The sequence below is a fragment of the Bacillus rossius genome, chromosome 7 (genome assembly GCF_032445375.1).
Source record: "Bacillus rossius redtenbacheri isolate Brsri chromosome 7, Brsri_v3, whole genome shotgun sequence".
Lineage (NCBI taxonomy): Eukaryota > Metazoa > Arthropoda > Insecta > Phasmatodea > Bacillidae > Bacillus > Bacillus rossius.
Window position 1 is genome coordinate 14,611,907 of NC_086335.1, and position 21,177 is coordinate 14,633,083.

The following is a 21,177-nucleotide window of genomic DNA, read 5'->3' on the forward strand; positions in this document are numbered from 1 at the left end:
ACTACGAAGCTTCCGGAACATAAGTTTACTTGACTAAGAGGCTATAGGACTACGAAGCAGTGACGTAGCTAAGGTGACTGGCGCCAATGGCCAGAATTGAAAATGGCACCCCATCTTGGATTAAAAGAGGGGGGAGGGGAGTTCAGTAACGCGATACCGTCGCGGCGGCGCCCCCTCCTGCTCCGGCGCCCCTTGCGGGGGCCATCCCTGCCACCCGCTTGCTACGCCACTGCTACGAAGCTTCCATAACACACAGGACTAAGTGGCTACGAGACTGTCAGGTTTCGTGAATGCATAGCTCCAACTGACTACATAGCACCATTCCATGGTGAGAGTTAATTTATCTCACTCGAAATTACCTTTTTGAAGTAGTGTCGATTCTTGTCAACAGATGACACCACATGTTGCTTACAGGTAAACATTTAGTTATTTTATGTGGGATGCAGGATGCTCACTAACAATCGCAAAAGAATGAAGGCTTCGTTAAGCACCAAGGAGAAGGCAGTTCGTCTTGCATGTTAATGTTTCTCAGATGTCTCAGAAATTAAAATTATTTAACTGAATAATGATTTTTTTTTAATTCCACATGATAAAAATATTGTAAGACACAACACACGGCTAGGAGGCTTCGAGTATTCATGGCCCCAACTGGCTACTTTAGCTCCAGTCAGCGGCGAGAGTAAAGTTATCTCATGCAAAAGAACGTTTTGCAAGTAGTCCCAATTATTGACATGAGATGTCGTCACGTGTTGTGTTGGGTCAAAATATTTACCGTAACCTTGTAGACTCGAAGTCACGTAGTCTCGTAACCTCATGGCTCGTAGTCGCGTAGTCATGATGCCTTGGAGACTCGTACACTTGTAGCTACGTAACCAAGTAGTCTCGTAGATTTGTAGCTACGTAACCAAGTAGCCTTGTAATCTTATAACATATTGCTGCTGGAGCAGTTGAAGCCAAAGACAAAATTCAGCCGAAGACAGATGTATAGCCAATTGCTTCCGATTGCGCTTCTTTTCTTTGATTGTGCGTCCAAATGTGTTTCCATTTTGGGATTGTGCTGCCGATTGTGCTTCCTTTCGTTGATTGTGTTTCCAAATGTGTTTCCATTTTGGGATTGTACTGCAGATTGTGCTTCCTTTCGTTGATTGTGCTTCTAAATGTGCTTTCTTTTCATTAAATGCTGGAACTGCGTGAACGCTGTGTAGTCATTGCGTTACATTTCGTGCGTTGCGCGTGAATTGCGTGAAATTTGCGGCTTCGTACCGTTTACTATGAGTAGGTACTGTGTGTACATTGCATACATTGCGTGTTCATAAAAATTTTGCGTATTTTCTTACCAATTGAGTTACCTTATTTTTGTGTACTTCTTTTTTAAATGCTGTTTTGACTCGTGTATTACAGAATTTGGTTCTTGATTTCACTAGCGTATTATTCCATCGAGTTCATGTATATAGCCGAGTCCTAGACAGCAGTCGCTTAGTTTGTTACTGTCGTCGACGGTGTAAAGATAACCTAGTTTGTTTCATCTGGTGCAAAATTGAGTAATTACCTGTTCTTAAGAACTTCATGGCATCTTTACCGTCTTTAACGTCGAACTCGATGGAGGTTATACCATTTACTATGGAAACCTTGACGTCAGCGACGACGATAACGACGACATCAACACTGGAGGAGACTTCAACAGTCGTGGTACCACCAGCAGAAGAGACTTTAATGCCGGTAGTGATGGCTGTACAGGAAACCTCAACGAACGCTGTTTCGCCCTCGATGGAGACTTCAATGGTTGGCGAATCTACAACAAATAACGAACATCGATGTCGTTACTGTGACAAGAATTTTTCAAACATCAGCAATGTTCGACGATACGAGAATTTAAAATGTGCTAAGAACTTTTATCGTAAAATGTTTGGCTGTAAAAAGTGACGCAAACTATTTACTAGAAATGCTAATTTTAAGCATTACATGGAGACATGCAAAGGTCCTGCAGTGCAGCAGAAAGTAAAGGTTTCGGTGCAACAGCGAATGATTGATGTGCATAAGAGTATGCCTTGAAATGGTACAACTGCAATTACATCGACATCTGGTTCGGTTTCGTCTTTAACTAGGCATCCTTGTGGCTACTTCGATATGACGTTTGCATTTGCACATGATGTACGGAGACATGAGAGGAGTAAATGTACGAATAATCCTTCTCGCATGAAGTTTCGGTGTGATGAGAGCCATAAGTGGTTTACTCGAAATGATAGTTTGCGTCGACATGCGAAAAACCGTAAAGGTGAAGTTTGTGTGCCTACTGTTGAACTACCTGTAGAAATTTCGACTCCTCGGTTTAGATTGGAGACTCGTGAGCGTAAAAGCAAAAAAATACAAAAACAAACATGTGCAGCAATCGATTGCTATGACGTCTTGACATAAAACTAAACCCAAGACTGTGTTGGCTGCATTACAGGTGAACAATAATGGCTTCTACTTGGCTCAGTCTGCATTTCGTGGAACATAGAATGACTACTATTATCTTAATACGTTAATTGAGTCGAAGGACATTTGTGCATTTCTTGATGATATCAGACATGACATAATCAATCAGCTTACTGATGATGTGGCAACAAATAGTCCATTAAAATATAACTTGTGGTTGGACTGTATATATGGAAAGCCATATCTACTCGATGACAAAGTTAAGAAGTGTGCATTCAAGACATCGGCTGCAGTAATTTAAAGTTCTAACAATATGAATCAAACTGTTTAACATGGTGTCCAGAAACTCTGTCAAGAAGTGGAGGACTATGTCAATAAAGGTTCTGGCTGGTCTTTGTCTAGTATAAACCGATTGGAGCTTAGAATTAATCATTTCACTTCTATGCAGACCTAAATGTTTGTAAGCCTTAGGTGATCATGTAGTAGAATAGAAATTAAGTAGTAAATATAACGTTTGTAAAAGAAATTACTGTGTTTTATTTCTCGAACATGTCACTATTATGCTAAATTGATGTTATATTGAATTTATTTTATATCTTACAGGGATCCAACCAAGTTTCGAGTTAATATGTGAATTAATGATTTATTTTTTCATGAATTTTGTACTTTTTTTTTCTAAAATCTAGGTTAATTATGTTAAATTTACAAGATGGCATTTGTAATGTTTTATAGGATGGTGGTTATCTTGGAAAGTATGCATATTTATGATTTACCACCTTACTTATTGAGATTGGTACTTTTTTACATTAAATTAAACATTATATTATTCGACCAATTATTGAGTAAAGGAAAGGAACTGATAGAAAAATTTGTAAATTTATTGGAAAATTATATAATGAATTTTGAAATTTTTATTGAATTTATATGTTAATTATTACACAATTTCATAATGTCATCCAAATGACAAGATGGTGGGTGTCACAGTAATAATATATTATTACTGCACTCTAGCGGGTAAGAATTAAACTAACTTGGCGTCAGCGCACTCTACCGATGAAAACAAGATGGTGGCCTCTTGGAGACTAAGAAAAGATGGCCGAAATGACGTCATACCAGCTGTCGATGTATACCTTGGTATTGGTGGTGGGAGGTTAGTCTGCCTGCGGCTACCATGGAGGAAGTATCTGTTGACGATTTTTTGTTTGCTTTTATCAGGTTCTAACCGAGGACTGTAAGTCGTAACAGTGTTTTTTAAATATAATTTTATTAAAATTTGGTAAATTAATTTTTATTATAATTTATGAATTTTTTTCAAATATATAGCATAAGAATAATAGATTTTCAAGATGGTGGCCGTAACGGAAATTGCAACGGTGACGTCATAATTTAAAATGGCGGATGTAATGTCAATTGTAGCGAATACATCATAGTTATCCAAGATGGTGGGCGTAACGAAAAATGCCAATTTTCTAAACTTCAAGATGGTAGTCGTAACGATATGTGCAAAGTGTTTTTAAATATAATTTTATTAAAAATTAATTATACAATTTTTTATAAATTTTTAAATGTTTTTATTAAAATCTCAAAATAAAAAAAATGGTTGTCTGTAAAGTCGGTTTAAGGACGATAGTTTAACGTGACAACGTCATAACAAAATATTGATGAAATGATTGATCCAGAAGAAAAGGAAATATAATATTCGGCCTGAGACTGAGCCTTAAAAGGTTTTTGCAACAAAACCATTTAGGGATTAAAAATATTATTTTCTTTGAGGAAGAAATTTTTTTTAAATTTTTCTATCTTTTGTATGATAAAATCTACCTCTGCATACCTGTATGAATAAAATGGAATCAATTTTATTGAATTATCACTATGTTGTATGGATACAAAGAAGTAGTGAAATGAAATGTACAATTAAATAAATAAATTGAATTTTATTTTGCATTCATTAATTCAAATATATTTATTACTTTTGAAATTTAGCGTGCACCATAATTATTTTTACTAGTAAAATAAAATTCGCAGCTGCCGAGTTTCAAACCGATAAACTCTTGAATTTGAAGTCATCCACGCTAACCACACGGCCACTAGACCATATTCACAAAACTTGTTTCAGATGTTATAAATTAATAATATTCCACGCACGATATTTGTTTGAATTTATTTTAACTAGCATATTCTCTGTTGGACTCGAAATATTTACACGCTCGTGGGATCATAACTATAATACGGTGTGTGATTTAGTTGATCAAATAATAACTCATGAAAAATAATTACTACCAATGTCAAACTAAAGCGTGAAAATTATCATACCAGCAATAAATATTTAGTTACACAGCTAAAACAATACTCATACAACACTTTAAATATATTTTCACTAGTAATTAAAATAATACGTACTTGTAAGAACGCCATTTCCTTGCGAATATACTCCCGTGGCGCGGTGTACAACAATAACCACGAACCAGTACGCTGCCCCCAAAAAACCAGTGCCCCTAAACACCACAAGCGGACACAACCGTCCAAGCGCCCAACCCCCGCATGGTAGACTCTTTCTACTCTGACCAACTCTTCTTCCTGAACCATCCTTCTGTTCCTGTAACCAACCTGCTCGTAATTAATGCATGAAATTTTGCATCCCGCATGAAAGTGCCCAGGGTTTTCCCTCTGTCTATGGAGGTTTTACCTGGGCCCAAATTATCTAGTAATAGTCTAGTATTAAGATGGGGAGTTAGTCATGGCGCCAATTGCAGCCATGGCTGGCCAATCCCCGAACAAGCACACGATGCATGCTCCCTTGTCTGCATGGCTTAAACCCAGCATGAATAGGCGTAAAGGCTTCGGCCTGGGACGCACCTAGAGTCTTCCCTAACCCAGACCCTCCCAAACAAAATACACTTAGTTTTAGTTAGGTTAGGAAAAATAATAAAATTACACGTGGGACATCCGTAGTGGGACAATTTTTCATGCGTGCAGCCAGCGTTCATCGATTTATTAGACGTTGTCACGTCAAAAAAGATTTTTAAGATGGCGGACATGACTTCATACTAGCTGACGATATATGTATATACCTTGACATAAGTGGTGGAAAGTCAGTCTGCCGATAGCTTCCATGGAGGAAGTACCTGTCGCCATCGTTTTTTTTTTTTTACCTCGTCATGTTCGAACCGAGGTCTCCGTGCTTCATGACGTAAGTGTATGTACATTTGTTTTGTAATTTTTTAAAAATATTTTATTTATAAAATTTGTTATTATTTAATTCGATTGATTAATTTTTTTTATGATTTTTAAAAATTTACCGATTAACTAACATAAAAATTACGGATTTTCAAGATTGCAGCCGTTACGGAAAAGGCAACGGTATTTTTTAAATATTTTTATGAAAATTTAAATTAATTTATTTTTTTATAATTTTTTTAAATTTTTTTTTAATTTGATAGTAGATAAAGATTTTAATTATGGCGGCCGTAACGGAAATTGCAACGGTGACGTTATAATCCATGATTAACGGCTTATCGGAGACTGTAGACATAAAAGTTTAAGCCTATATATGGACTTTTCTGGTCGCTGGTATTTTTATGGTCAAAAACGGGAAACTTTCCTTATAAACGTGAATATTTCTCTCGGAAAGATAATTTTTTTATTTTTCAAATTTTTTGATATATATGGCAGAAATTTTTCCAAAAAAACTGTAAATTTTGGCGAATTTTAAGGAACTTTGTGCAAATTTTGGCAAAATTTTGAAGGTGAAAGGTCAAGGTCAATGTTCAAAGTCATGGTCATCCAAAATGGCCGTCGTGACGTCACAACCCATGATAACGGTCGGCACTAGACACCACGCGCCAGCGCCAGTCCCCGGACATACTATTATATACTTCTAATTTCAAACATGTTCAAGAAGACAAGTCAATTTGATGTCAGCGTCCTACTGGTTGTTAGTAAGCACCATTGAGGATATTTCATATTTAATAAACCTTAATATATATTTTAAAAGTATTTTATAAAAAAATTATACAAGCCAATTATTTAACTAAGGATGTTAGTCAAAGAAGTCAATATTTTAGTAGGTCTTTTATTTATTTTTTTAATTCTAAATTTTTTGGTTAATATTTAACCAACGAATTTTCAAGATTGTGACAAATATTTTCGATAGGATGGGGAACGCAAATAAATTTGACAATTTGGAGATTGACACTTCTGCACTCTAGATGGTAAAAAAATAAAACTATTTGTTGGTGGAGTAGTTACTACTTTATCAGACGAAATCTGCGATACGTGACGCCAGCACTCCAAGAAGCAGGAATTTAAATTAAATATTGTGGCCTCCAACAAGAACTGTATTTATCCTCCATAAGAAGTAAAAAAAATACAAAAATAAATGTTTTATTTAAAAAAATACTTTTATTATATTATTTATTGGTTTGGGATATGTCTCAAAGGAAATTGGGTCAAAAGTTTAAATTTTCCATGTCATAAGTCCAAATTTTATTGGTTAAAAAAAACCTCGTTTCTGATATTTTTGTACAAAATCTTTGAATATAGTGTGCCTATAAGGTTCATAACATGACTGTTAGGTAATACGATGATCGACTTACGTGCATGAGTAAGAGCGACACAGGTGCAATCTAGGACAAACACAGCAATCACATTGGCTGCCACCAGCACACAAAAACAAGATGGCGGGATGTTGTAGACTCAGAATGGTGGAATTTATAATCCAAGATGGCAGTCTGGTAGCCAATGGTAAAATTTAAATGGCGACCGTGTTGTTACAATTCAAGGTAATGGATGGTACCTCGGCTCATAACCTTCAACCTGCCACAGGAAAGGCATTCCTACTAGTTAAAAAAAAATTACAAATAGATAAAAAAATTAGAAACAGTTTTCCTGTTTATTATTTCTTGTTTATAATTTTATTTTTTTTGTATTTAATGAACAAGCACGTTTCTGTTACGGATTTATTGCGAATAAAGATGAAAACATACAATAATATATAAAATAATATAATTGTTCATTTGTATCAAAAAGTGACATATTTCTTATAACTCCCCATTTAAATATTGAAATACAAATAGATAAGTTACACTTGTTTACGGTTTACGTCAGATTATGCCATCACGCATCTAGTATCATTAGTGGGCACGTACCATGACGATTGAAGAGAGGTGCGAAGTACATATAATTTATTTATAGTCCCGATTAAAAACTTGAATGGAGATTGGGTGAAGAAATGGAATTTGAGTTCTACTTATGAAGGTGTAACTTAATGTCGTCGTAAGCGTTTAAGACATCACTTCACAATAACCTCCGTAAATTATGAAAGATTTGGCTCGCATTGGAGAGCATGCAAGGGAGTGGTGTTTATCTCCACAAGGCTATGCGAAGTATTGTTTTAAAGGTATCGGCAGTAACCGAGCAAATTCTTGCGAAACCAAGTACGATATTTTTAAACCACTTCAATAAGTCATTTACATACATGCCCTTGACGTAACATTTGCTGGCTTTGTTTTAAATGTTGCATGATTTATGACACAGTTTTATCTTAAATCTTTAACAACAAAGGTGTTTAAGTAATAAGAGCTATAAGAAGGTTCTCATTTTCTTTTTACTTCCAGTTTGAACATTTTAGTTTTAAGTAAATGTGTGTGTGAGTTTTTTTACAGTGTAATATACAATATTTAAAAATAAACGTTATAGACTTGATCAAACACCACACACCGTTGAGAAGAAGTACTTGGATCATCCGCAAAAGGTAAATATTGTTATAACTTTTGTAAAGCTAACAAAATGTTTACAAATATAACAATCATTTTATTATTAAAAAACACATATTTTACTATAATAAATTATTTTAAATGTCGTGAAAATGCGTAAAAAAATTAATTATTTTAGTTTAAAGCTGAAATTTCATCATTCTAAAACAAAAATGTTTTTTAATTCCCAACTTATAAACTAAAACACAAAAAAGTCAGGTCTATATGATATTAAATTCATATAATATTTATATATTGTGTGCTGATTTTATGAAAAATGTATTCGAGAATATAGTTTATCTTGATGAAACCATTCAAACATTATTTTAATTTTATAAGGGAGACTATTAAAAATATATTATATATATACATATACACGCGTGTGACCAAACTCATTTTAACTAAGGATTTAAAAACCTTTTTACATTTCCACTTTCAATTAATCTTTCCAGATCATAAACTAATTTTTAAAAATTGCCTTGTTTTTAAGAACTATAGCATTTAATTGGAAATGTAGAATACATATATGAAATGTATTATCTTACACATTATTTGATTAGAAGTAATACTTAGTATAAATGAAACAAAACTAAAAATGTTTTTCCCCCTCTCTTATGTTCCTACAATGATGAATATAAGAAATTTCTGAACTACTTAGAGAGCGAATAATACAAAATCCCTTTTAAAAAATATACAATATCATCCCAATTTTAAGACCTTCGTTTGTAATTCATTAATATTTATAATAAATTTACATTTGTTTAAAATTTTTGTTTATTTTGACAAATGTTTATTTGTTGTGAAAAAATGAATTCCATAATTTTTTCTTAAATATATTTACCCTTATTACAACCATAAAATGGAAATTTCTGAAGAAAAAAATCATTAATATAAGGTATTTTAATTGATTACCACACACATATTTAAAACATTTTTTTTTAAATATGTAATTACGATTTCTACAATAAAATATTAAATTACACGAAAAACCTTTCTCACTTTTAGGGATAGATTTTTTAAGTAAGTAAAATTTTACTGTATATATTTCATTTATTTTTAAACAAATCTGATTGGACTTGTATTATTTTTCATGTAACACCTTCAGAGATATTATTTTATTATAAAACGTAGCTGATCTCTTTTCACAACCTTTACAGTAAAAAAATCCCCAAATGGAAATATAAAACACGTTATGAAACTCATTATGTAGGTTATTCTTACTCAGTTTTTATCGCCTGCTTGAATTGCTTCGTAGATATGAACTATTATCATAAAATCAACTAAAGAATTTAACTCGTTTGCACTCTTATTGGCTAAACTGATAAAAAAACATACTACACAAAACGAAATTTAGGTTTGGTTTCATCAGTTTCTTACATCCCGCTGGATTTAGTTGGCGATAAGATTTATTCCTTTAAAATCTATGTTAACCCTTTTCCTCTACATTTGGGATCAAATTTACAAACATTAAAAGAAAAAAAAACACACTTTGTATATAGTTAAAAAAAATATTTTATTCACGCTGAGTTTCTTATCTCCTGCTTTATTTACTAAGGAGATATGATTTATATATATATATATTTGTAAAATAAAACTAAACCGTTTATCTCCTTTTGAGGTTTAATTGCTAAAGCTGATAGAAACGCACTAATTAAATAATTGCGTTTTTTTCTAAGTCAGTTTCTTATATCCCACTTTATTTGATTGGAAATGTAACTTAATTAATTTTATAATTATAAAAATTTTTTCACCGCATTTACATTCGAATCTCAAGGAAAAAAAATACAAGGTCACTCATTTAAATACCAAATTCTTTCAAAGATTATTAATCTTCACTTAATTTTATTTGGCGATAATTTTTTGTGATAAAATTGAATTTCACCCTATTTATCCCATTTAACAGAATAATTCAAAAACAAATTATGCTACTTATATGCATGTTGTTAATTTATCATATCTTACTTTTAGATCTAGTAGATTTGAAAGTAAACATCCAAGAACTTAAAACCAAAAGTACGCTTTTTCGATCCTTAAGGTTACAATTAAAAAAAAAATGGAAAGTACTTGTTGGTATTTTTGGTATGTTATTGTTTCTACCCAACATATTTTCTTATTCGAGATTAGCTTTGGAGACACGATTAATATATAAAGGCATATTTAACCGTTTATCAACCACATTGAGATGATGTTTAATTAATTATATATTGCCTGATGTGTTAGTTAGCCAAATGATTTAATAATACTGCAGTTTCATTTTAATACGTTTAGTATTTTTCGATTGATGCTGAAACAAACGACCACCAAAAAGAAAACTGAACAATTAATCATTTATTTATTTTTTTAACATTATTAGACATTTGCAATAGGTTTCTGTAAATTTTATGCTATTTTACAGATATCACTTGGAAGTGATTTATTAATAGTAAATTAGCTATATAAAATGGTTTAAGATAATTCTGGGGTTTATAAAACTAAAAGAAACTTGTATTTTTAAATATAAAAATATTACATTAAAAACTAATTCTTTAAACATGCATAACATTAATAACAATTTCCTTTTGTGTTGAACATGTAGTATTTATTATAATTCGAGAAATAGATTATTATTTATTGAATTGTAAACGTCTTAACTGTCAGTATACAGAATTTGGTAGGAGTATTTTATTGAAAATGAAACGGAAATGCGAAACAACGATGCTGCGTCTTTGTAGAATTCGCAGAAACCTCGACAATGCGGCGGAAACAAGTGTATCAAATTAAACCTGTATTTCGTCACCTTAGTTAATATTAAACTACATATAGCCTTAGTGCCAAATCAAACTTTATGAAAGTGAAACTACACTGGAATATATTTTGTGTCCTAAAATAGTAACAGTAAAAAGTACATAATTCTTATTTATAATCACTTAACAATTTTAGGCTTTGCACCAATTTTAATACATGTTCTTCTTAATCACTCCAAGTAGTATTGGTAGCATGGTGGTAAGGTGTGTGTTTCGTAAGCATTATGGCCGTGGTCAAAGTTCGTGGAAGTTGTTTTTTTTTTAGTTAAAAGAACATTATGATATTATAATAATTTTTAATCAGCTCAGTAATGTTAAGGTTTGTTTGTAGGACGTATTTACAGACTGATTTCAGTCGTTTAAGCAAAAACAAATAAACAAAAATATATTTATTTTTATGTATTTTAAATGATTTAGGTTACTATTTTAGTGTGGAAAATTTATTTTATTAACAATTTCATTGAATTTTAACAAGGTGGGCAGTATTTTGTTATAATTTCTTGTCAAAAATTAAGTCAAATTACGGGATATGTTAGACGGCAACTTTTATTTTGAAAAATACTAAAGATAGCGCCACGTTCGTAATGCTTTATAAAAAAAATATTTACTATCTTTGACGCCCAGTTTGTCCCAACACAATTTTTCTGGATAATAATATATAAGTATTTTTAGAAATGCTATTATATGTTATTAATTACTCAAATTTACTACCATTAATTTGACTTGGAACAATAAAAGATTTAGTACATCGCCCGTGAGTACGGCATCTTGACGACTTAAGCTCTTGGTTATATCAGTTTCTGCATTCATGCGCATTAAAAATTCAACATGTTAGATTTCCGTTGTGTAATGTTATGTACAGTTTTCATAATCGTTTTTGTACATATGGAGTCGTAAGTCACGTGTTGTCTATATTTTTGACTATAACACATGTAATTGTTGTATAATAAAGAAGAAAAATAATTAATAAAAAACATGTTTCATTTTTACTTTAATGTATCTTGATTTATCAAGTTGTAAAAATAGATGTATATATCCTAATATAGGGAGATTCTGGTACTGTAACGTTCATGTAGGCGTTCGCGTTACTTTTTTATTAACATTCATTGATGGTGTATTTAGAAGACCGATATACTAGCAGGAGAGATTCTGAATTATATTAACATCATTTACATTCTGTTTTTCAGATTGGAACAGTCCTCCAATTTCGTATCGGGTAAAGGCTTCGTTATATTAAACAGCCTTTTAGAGAGACATATCTTGTTTCTCCGTGGGGTGCTGCAGGTGGGAGGGGTGGTGGCCTCTCTATGAGAGATCTTGGGTTCGGGTCTTCCTTAAGATATTTATGGATATGATTATATGTTTGATCTTGAAAGTCGTGTATACACTATGCATTATAGAAAATTTTTATTTTGAGTCTATATTATTTTTGGTATTCGATTTTTATTTGAATTGTAGTCATGTCACGAGTCATGCCATTTGAAGCAGTGTAAGTATATGCTGAAATGTGAGTGTAGTAGTTTTCTATTGTGATTCAGTTATGGGTGGTGTAATTTTATTTAAGTCAGTATTCTGGTTTAACATTTTTTAATATCTGTATTTATATTTTTATTACTCTCATGCGATTATGCTTTTTGCAGTAGCACCTGATTTAAATTTTTTTGTTAAGGGTTTTTCATTAACTCTATATTGAAACGCATTATTGTTGTTCTCTGTGCAGAGTTGGCCCCTCTTTACAATGAATATAAGGGGTTGACCTCCTTCTACTTTCTTCTCTCACAGATGGAAGTACTAATATAATAAATAATTGAATTATAATAATAATACTAATTTACAAATAAAATTAAAAAAATTCCAAAAGCTTCAGTATGACTTGGTTTTATTATTATAAAAAAACAAAAGAATGGCATAAACACAAATAAATACGAAATATTATATAGCAGAGGTTAAATGAACAAATTATATTATTAATCCAGATGGCAGACAGAGTAGGACAATTAATTATAGTGTTGATAATACCAATATTAAAAATAATATTTTGAACAATAACTGATATAAGTAATCTGACAATACTTAATTATAATAATTGTTAAAAATATCCCTCGGCATTTCTGTATACGTTTATCAGATGCAAAATCAGGAATTATGATGTGACCAGACTTAATTTCAAATGTTTTAATAACTTCTTAATGTGTCAAAGGTTCGTTAGGATTCAAATATTCTGTTCTTAGGAGTGTGTACATTACCGTATTTAAACCTGGAGTTGGTGTAAATGTACTTATCTTTCTTTCAAAACACGGTAAAACTCCACTGAAATACCTTTATTCAAGTTTATATAGGTATTAATAAATATGTAAAAGTTTTATTATGGGTTGGCTCCGACTATTATTTGCTCAGGGATAGTACGAAAATCCGTTTCAGGACACCTGAGTTTTCTTTTCTCCTGCTTCATTATTATAATAAAATAAAAGTTTTATTATAAGTTCAATGTTCGAAGTGATTTATAATAAAAAAAAACAAAACCAGGAAAGTTAGTATGGATGAAAATCAATATTTGTAGCAGTCAATTTGCAAAGGGACGCTATCGTCCAAGATGGCTAAAAACGGTAATAGTAAATATACGATTTTACCTTAAAACACATCTTTTTGGTAATGTGATATCTGGATCCACAAATATTCACAAGTGAAACTGGTAACTGGTCAAATACTTTTCACTACCTAATATTGGCCTTAATAGCACCAAACAATACATTTCTACATTATTTCAAGGCCTGGCGTCGGCCTAACGCCGAAACGATGTACGCCCAAAAATTCAACAACAACACTCTATCTGTAGTTCCGGTTTTCTGATCTAGTTGAAAGGACTACTTCCGCCTGTATGCTGGAAACTTAGGACAAAATTATGGCTACTGGCACATTTTGTAGTAGCTAAGTACGGTAAGTACAAATAGAATTTAAGATATTATAAATGACATGTGTCAAACGATAACATGAAACATGATACAATAAAATATACATAATAAATATGAAATCAACATTTAAATGTCCTTAAAACAGTTCTCAGTGTCTTTTCATTAGCAGTTCAAAACATTCGCAACAGCACAGCTGCGCGAGGATGAGTTAGTAAAAAAAAAAATAATAATAAAAGTACATGCTAGTGACTTGCTAGCCTCAACAATATCTTTTCTAACACATTATAAGCGAATGAATACAAATAAATATATTTAAATACAGCTTAACAATAATAATACTGTTACATAACGTACGTGACGTTACAGTTGGTTTCTCACTGTGGTAACGGTCTTTTGTTTCCGTGTTTTTTTTTGTAGTGATGGTAATTTTTTCTATTTACATATAGGAATGTAAAGGATTTTTCTTTGCTTCTCTTATAAATGTTTTGAGTTTTACATGCTGCATCATGCTTTCTCAATAAGGGAGTATTTTCTCGAGAGGATTCGTGTTCTATTTTTTCATCAGAGTTTTCGCTGTTGGGGTTTTATTATCTGTGATAGGCAAGTTTAAAATGAATAATTTTCTGCATTCCGCTGTATTGTGTTCGTGGGTTTGTGTGTGTCTGCTTTAGTGTTTTGATTAATTTTGTTATATTTAACATGGAATGTTTTAATTGGTTTATTAATACCTATTTGTATTTTTTAAACATGATTTATGGTATTAAAGCATAGTTTTTTTTTCACAGTCATAGAGTGCTCATACATTTGGTGGTTGATTAACAGTATGTATCACTGGCCTGTAAATTTTTTTTTAATGTGTTCCACGCTTAGGCAAGTTTCGCGACACTACTGGAAGCGTACTAAAAATAACACGCGTGATCGCAGCGGGTCAGTGACAAAACAACTTTACACCGATTGGTCACTTTCACTTCTCGGTGGCTGCCGTCGCGAGAGTTACTGTCAACAGTCTCCCGAGTGACTACACGGCGCACAGAGGTGTTACTATTGCGGTCCTGCTTTAAAATGTCTTTCTTCTACGTTTTATTTTATTTGCTAATCCTTACACACCGTCAAGTAGGTGGCTTGCACTCCACACGGCGTACATATGTGTTACTATAGCGGTCCTATTTTGTTTCCTTATTCGCTTCTGTTTTCTATGAAACCTTGCATTAGGATTTGTTGCTGGCTTGTTTCTTGTCAGTGTTGATTTATTACTATTTAATTTATTCTTAGTTGTTTCTTTTTTCAGTGTGTTCCGGAGAAGTCATGTGACATGATGATCCCTTTGCTCTAGTCAATATTTCCTTTATTTCCCTTTTTTGTGGTGATGCAGCACACCAGCGAAGGATGTGGTTGTACTTAAAATTTTTTAGTTTTCAGAACGTTGTTGCACAGAGAAATTAGTGGATGAAGTTGGCATTTCTAATGACTCCACATTTTGTGCTTCAGTTTCATTGTCATGGTCGCTAGGGATAGTATTTTCTAAAATTGTTGAAGGGAGGAACTTTTCTTCAGATATTTTATCTGCGCGAAAAGAATTCAAATCCTTTAACTACGTTGCCTACAGTTGCACCCTTTCTTCATGCTACATTGAATATGCTACCAAAATAGTACTTGGTAATGAAAGCTGTGGGTTTGGTATGAACGAATGAATTTTTTTCATTGCTGTAAAATGTTTTCAAAGGCTTAAAAACAGTTATGTTCAATTGTTGCAAGACATTAGTAGTGTGTGGTGGTAGAAATAGAAACTCTATTTGAAGTTACACACAATACTCCATGCACTGTAGTGACTGGTGAGATATATGTCCATCCAATAACAGTATGCATCTTCATGGTGAAAGATGTGTTTAACAATGCTGCCGCCAAACCAGAAACAAATCTTTGTACCTGACTCCGATATTGTAACTTGACTACCAGGAGGCAATCCATTCTTCTATTCTTTTTTCATTCTGTTGCCACTGAATAGAATGAATGGTGGAATTCACATCCCGCTATCACTGTCATAGACAACTGCTGTTACATTTTCTCCTCGTTCTAATTTTGTAAGTGATCCGACCTCTCTTACCCCTTTTACTAACCACCTTCAAGGACCTGTTGTTTATTGGAAAACCACTCTCATCGACATTGTACATGTTCTGTGGCTGGTCCTGAATACCAAACTCGAATAATACATTTCTCAAGATGTCATATAAATAATCAAAACGATATTTTTTTTAAACCCATAGCCCGATATTTCTAACGACCTTCTGGATTCCTCAAGGAAATTGCATTTCTATGTCTGGCCATGAAAGACAAAAACCAATCCTTTCCAGCCACTTTTATTTCATCACTCCATGGCGTAATTATGTTCATCAATTTTGCAAAATGGTACACTGCCCTCCTCATACTGACTGATGAGTGGCCAAAACCACGGCTAGAAAGACTTTTGAGTTTATTCACGAGATCAATTTCTTACTGTGGTGAAAATGTTGTGGGATGACCAATCGCCTTTCTTTTATTGAGAATTTGTGCATGGTTAGCATAGTTCATCAAATATACTTGAAGACGAGCTCCACGGACTCTTCTCTGCAGAGTAATGAATGGAACATTGAAGTGCAAAGCAGCAGCTCTCATACTTAAATGGCCATTAAGAGCACTAAATTTCGCTTGATTCATTCTTTATTCAGACCACTTTAAGTACGTATTCTTAATTTTATAATTCCTCACCAAGTGAAAAAAAAATTAACCTCCGTATAATTCAAATATAAATTTTATGTGTAAGCATTTGCTGTAATTATTGAAGTTTATATTTACAGAATTAAAAAAAATGCAAACTAATGTTAACTGCAAACAATATTGCAATTAATCGATTCACAATAAACATTAAATATAATATAATCGTTTTTGGTTTTTTCTGTAATATTTTAATATTTTATTAATTTTTTTTGGATATTGTATTTATATTTTTAAAATTTTATTTCTTACACATTAAAACATAAAGGCAATTAAACGAAAACGAAGGAATTTTTCTGGGAAATTAAAATAGTCCCACCAAAAACTATTCAAATACCCCCACGTGAGACAAAGTTCGAAACTTCTAATAGTTCCTAGACCAAGCAACGTATGCCGCTAATTGTCATGTAGAATCGCGAAGAGATCCTTGCAGGCCATGATACAAACACAACATGCACAAAGTTGCAGTTATTATTCTCGTCAGAACTTAAATTACAAACAGCGAAAACTATATCAGTGCCCTGCATTTACAGAAAATACAAACCTAACAAATTTTAAATTTATATCACATGAGATACGTTAAAGATTTTTAGTTAAATCTTCTAGTGCTTCCATCCACAACTCCACTCACAAGTTACCACATGGGAGATGGCGTTTTACCTTTAAATAAAAGAGGTATTTTTTTTCCTTTATTTTTATTAAAATAACCCCACCCTACCCTAGACAATAACACTAAGGCCCTACGTACTTTACGCAAGTGGCAAACTCGGCGGCGGGTAGGGCAACGTACTGAGCACAGCGACGGCAGTATTCTCTTCGGATGTTCGTCAGCGGTCGTCGACTGGCGTTTTCTGCTTCCACTTCTGCTGCTGAGTTTCATTACTTGGAGTTTATGTACCCGAAATCTAGGCTCGGGACCACCAACAAGGACACACTGCAAACTTCTGTATTGGAGTCGATATTTGGCCTTTGGCTCTCACGATTCATTAACTATTATTTAATTCTGGGAATTATTTCTAGCAGGAGCGTTTCTTTTAGTGATGAATAACCAGTAGTGAATCTTCTAAGGGTCACGCTTAAAACAGAACGCTTCATACTTGTCTCCCAGTACAGAAAATCCAAAAAGTAAATATTCAAACCGTAGGGATAGGGGAAGTATCATAACATATGTAAATAACATCACTCTACACATCATTCCTTACGATAGGATGCATAAAAATAAGAACCACATCAATTATCTTCGATAAAAATGTCTATACATTAGTAAGGTCTCTGGCTTACTTAAAATCTTGGCTATATATATATCAACATATATATACATATATACACAGAGAATTCCATCACTTATGTGGTGAAAAGTGGTAAATGCTGTTTAAAGAAATGTAATTATTTCTCTAAACCTAATCAAACCTAAGAAAATTTTGTAAGTAATCATTCGAATACTACCTTCCACCATTTTAAGATTTTGTGACATTCAATCCCAAAGAGCTGATAAACTGGTAAATTAGGTTTCAAAATGAATGTGGTCTCTGAATCTAATCTAGCGTAAGACATTTATTGGTACCAAAAATAAGCTCAGGATTACTACCAAAAAAAAATTGTACAATATTGCAAAATAAAATTTTAAAATTAATTATTACATCTCCATATTTAATCAAGCACATGAAAATATATTGGAAACAATAAAAAACATTCCAATACTACCAAACAACATTCTTAGTATTGTACGAAATTCATCCCTGATTGGTGAAAAAAGTGTAAATTAAGTATTAAATTACAATATATTAAATCTAATAGAACTTAACAAAAATTTTGAGTTATTATTAAAACATACCAGTATTACCAACCACAATTTTACCATTTGGCGAAAATCAACACTTATGGGATGGAGAACATTAGAATAGTAGTGGTAAATTAATAATAATACAAATACTTCCAACCCCAGTATTATCGTTTAGAAAAAATTGAACCCTAAGTAGTGAAAAAAGTATTTATTAAGGATTTAAAATAAATTATTATATCTTTGAATATATATATGCATAAGAAAATATCATGTGTTACAATAATAAATATAAAAATACTACGAAACAAAATTCAGCCATGTATCGAAATTCAACCCAAATAAGAAAAAAATGTGTTTTAAGTTTTAATATTAATGATTACGTATATCAGCGAAATAAACTAACAATTATATAGTATATTGGTGTTCAAGAATATGCATACAAAAACTACCAGCCAAAATATTACCATTTTACGAAATTCAAATCCTAAGCACTGATAAAGGGGTAATACGGTTTTAAGATAAATGATTATAACTTGAAATCTAATAAAGCAAATTAAAATATAATGATTTCCAAGAATAACGATATGAAAACATCCAACCGATATATGACATATTTTGAAATATAATAACTAAGGTGTAAACATGGATGAAAAGGGGTTTTACGATAACAATAAATAACTCCAAACCTATTCAAGCAGAAAGAAATAAAATGATTATTAATTATTCAAAAACTAAAATCTCAAACCACAATTTTATAAATTCAACATTTAAAAAATTAAAATTATTTTAATATGGTGTTGGGATTTTAATTAAATATCCGACAACAAGGGCTAAAAAGGGGTTATATAGTTTAAAGATGAATGTTTAAAATTTCAAATACAATTAAACTTTATAATGTATGTTGGATACCAATAATAAACATTATAAAACTTCAAACTTAAAATTTACTTTCCGAAATTCAAACCCTGAATTAGTTAAAAGAGGTAGATAAATTTTTAAACGAAAAATTAGGCATCCGAATCAATAAGAACTAGAAAAAATAAAATATTAATAAAATTATTGCACCTATATTTGTTTATTGTTTATCGTTTTAATTTTTTAAGTTCGTATTTTAAGGTAGCAAAAAGGGGGTAAGTTTTAATTTTGTTCAATTTGTTTCTCCAAAAATAATTATGTAAGATGTAAAATTTGTAAAAAAAAATTATCTTATAAACTAAAAATCATTATTTTACTGTTTTTCATGATACCGCCCCTAAAATTTGTAAAAGGGTTAGGTTATGTTTAATGAAAAAGATGCATAATTATTAACCTACTAGACTTTAGGGTAAGAAATTAAGATTGTACAACAGGCATTTAGAGATAAAAATTGTATTTCTTTCAATTTTATGGATTTAGACTTTTAACGGTGTGCAAAAGGTGTAAGATTTGTAATATAATAAAAAACATAATACTCATAGAAAATAAACCTGTAAGAAACATAGCATAAATCAATCAATCATTTATGTAGATTGTAATTTGCCTACTTATTTTAGATATTTGTCCCCAAAGACAGTGAAAATGTGTCACGTTAGTTTTTATAGTAATAAATAAAAAGTTCAAACAAATTAAGATAAAAGTAAGTATCTGAGTTTGACTAACGTACATTATTAACATTTAATAGCATATTTAACCTTTAGTATTTTTCTATATTCGACCTCAAAAGAGGTGAAAATATGGTAAATTTTTTAATTTAAATCGTATCTCTAAAGCTAATAAAGTGGAATGTACGTTATGCTAATTGATTTATAAAAATACAATATGTACCAACACTTTTTACGGCATGCTAAAGTTCTTTATATAAAAGAGTAAAATATTGTAAATATTGTTTTACCATAAAAAATATTTTCTGATTAAATCAAACTTTTTTTAACTTATCGGAAATTATTATTTAACATAACTTAACTATTTTCTCTTATTAAATATTCTACGAAATATATCTTAAGGTGTAACAGGGGTAAATAATATTTTTTAAATATATTATGGAATCCAAAAATAAGTTTTGGCAAGATAAAATTTAATTTACTATAAATGCATGTTAAATATAATTATTTTGGTGTTTACATTTGCGGTAGCAAAACAGGATGAGTGTTTGGTTTTATTTGGTTAACGGATTTTTCCGTATTTACATAGTTATAAATTTTAAATTTGCATCCGTTTGGAAATAGAGGAGAGGTGTAAAATATTTGGGGGTTTTCTTTTGAGTAATACTTAGCAAAACTAAGAAATTACTTATACTTCGGACACTAATTTTTTCATTTTTACACTTAATTTCCAATAAAGTTGCAATTTTATCAAATATCTTGAAATATTGGAAATATCATAAATGTAATGAAATTATTTCATTATTCAACGCGTAGCTTTAACCAAATAAATTCAAGTGTTAGTGTAAAAGATGGCATGAAATTTCCAAAATGAAATTTGTGCATATTAAAAAAAAATTAATTGTCTACTTCATGAAATGGAAGGGAGGTTTTTTTTTGTATTCATGAATGTAAAATATATATTCAAAAACACTCAACCATAAGTTATAAAATCAGATACTTAATCTATATTTAAATTGAAATAGCCTACGCCTAAACAATTTATTGACAAAATAGTGTTCTAAAAAAATTGTTATGAATGAAATAATTCATGCGTCTGACAATTTATTTGGCCTATTTATTTTATAAATATATTTGGAATCAACAACATACTTATCTTTCTGTGGTAAGATATCAGCAATACCCTGAAACTGTGCC

At 31.5% G+C, this 21,177-nt stretch overlaps 1 protein-coding gene across 3 annotated transcripts in view; it reads left to right on the top strand.

Moving 5' to 3' along the window:
- The first annotated feature begins 8,041 nt into the window (after window positions 1-8,041).
- Window positions 8,042-21,177, top strand: part of LOC134533683 (sodium-coupled monocarboxylate transporter 1-like) — a 115,972-nt gene continuing 102,836 nt past the window's right edge. For 2 of the 3 annotated variants that reach the window (XM_063371236.1, XM_063371238.1), the window contains exon 1: window positions 8,048-8,170. The gene's annotated coding sequence lies outside the window, so the exon portion shown is untranslated. Of the gene's footprint in view, window positions 8,171-21,177 lie in introns of all 3 variants that reach the window. The other variant, XM_063371235.1, reaches the window with a different exon arrangement.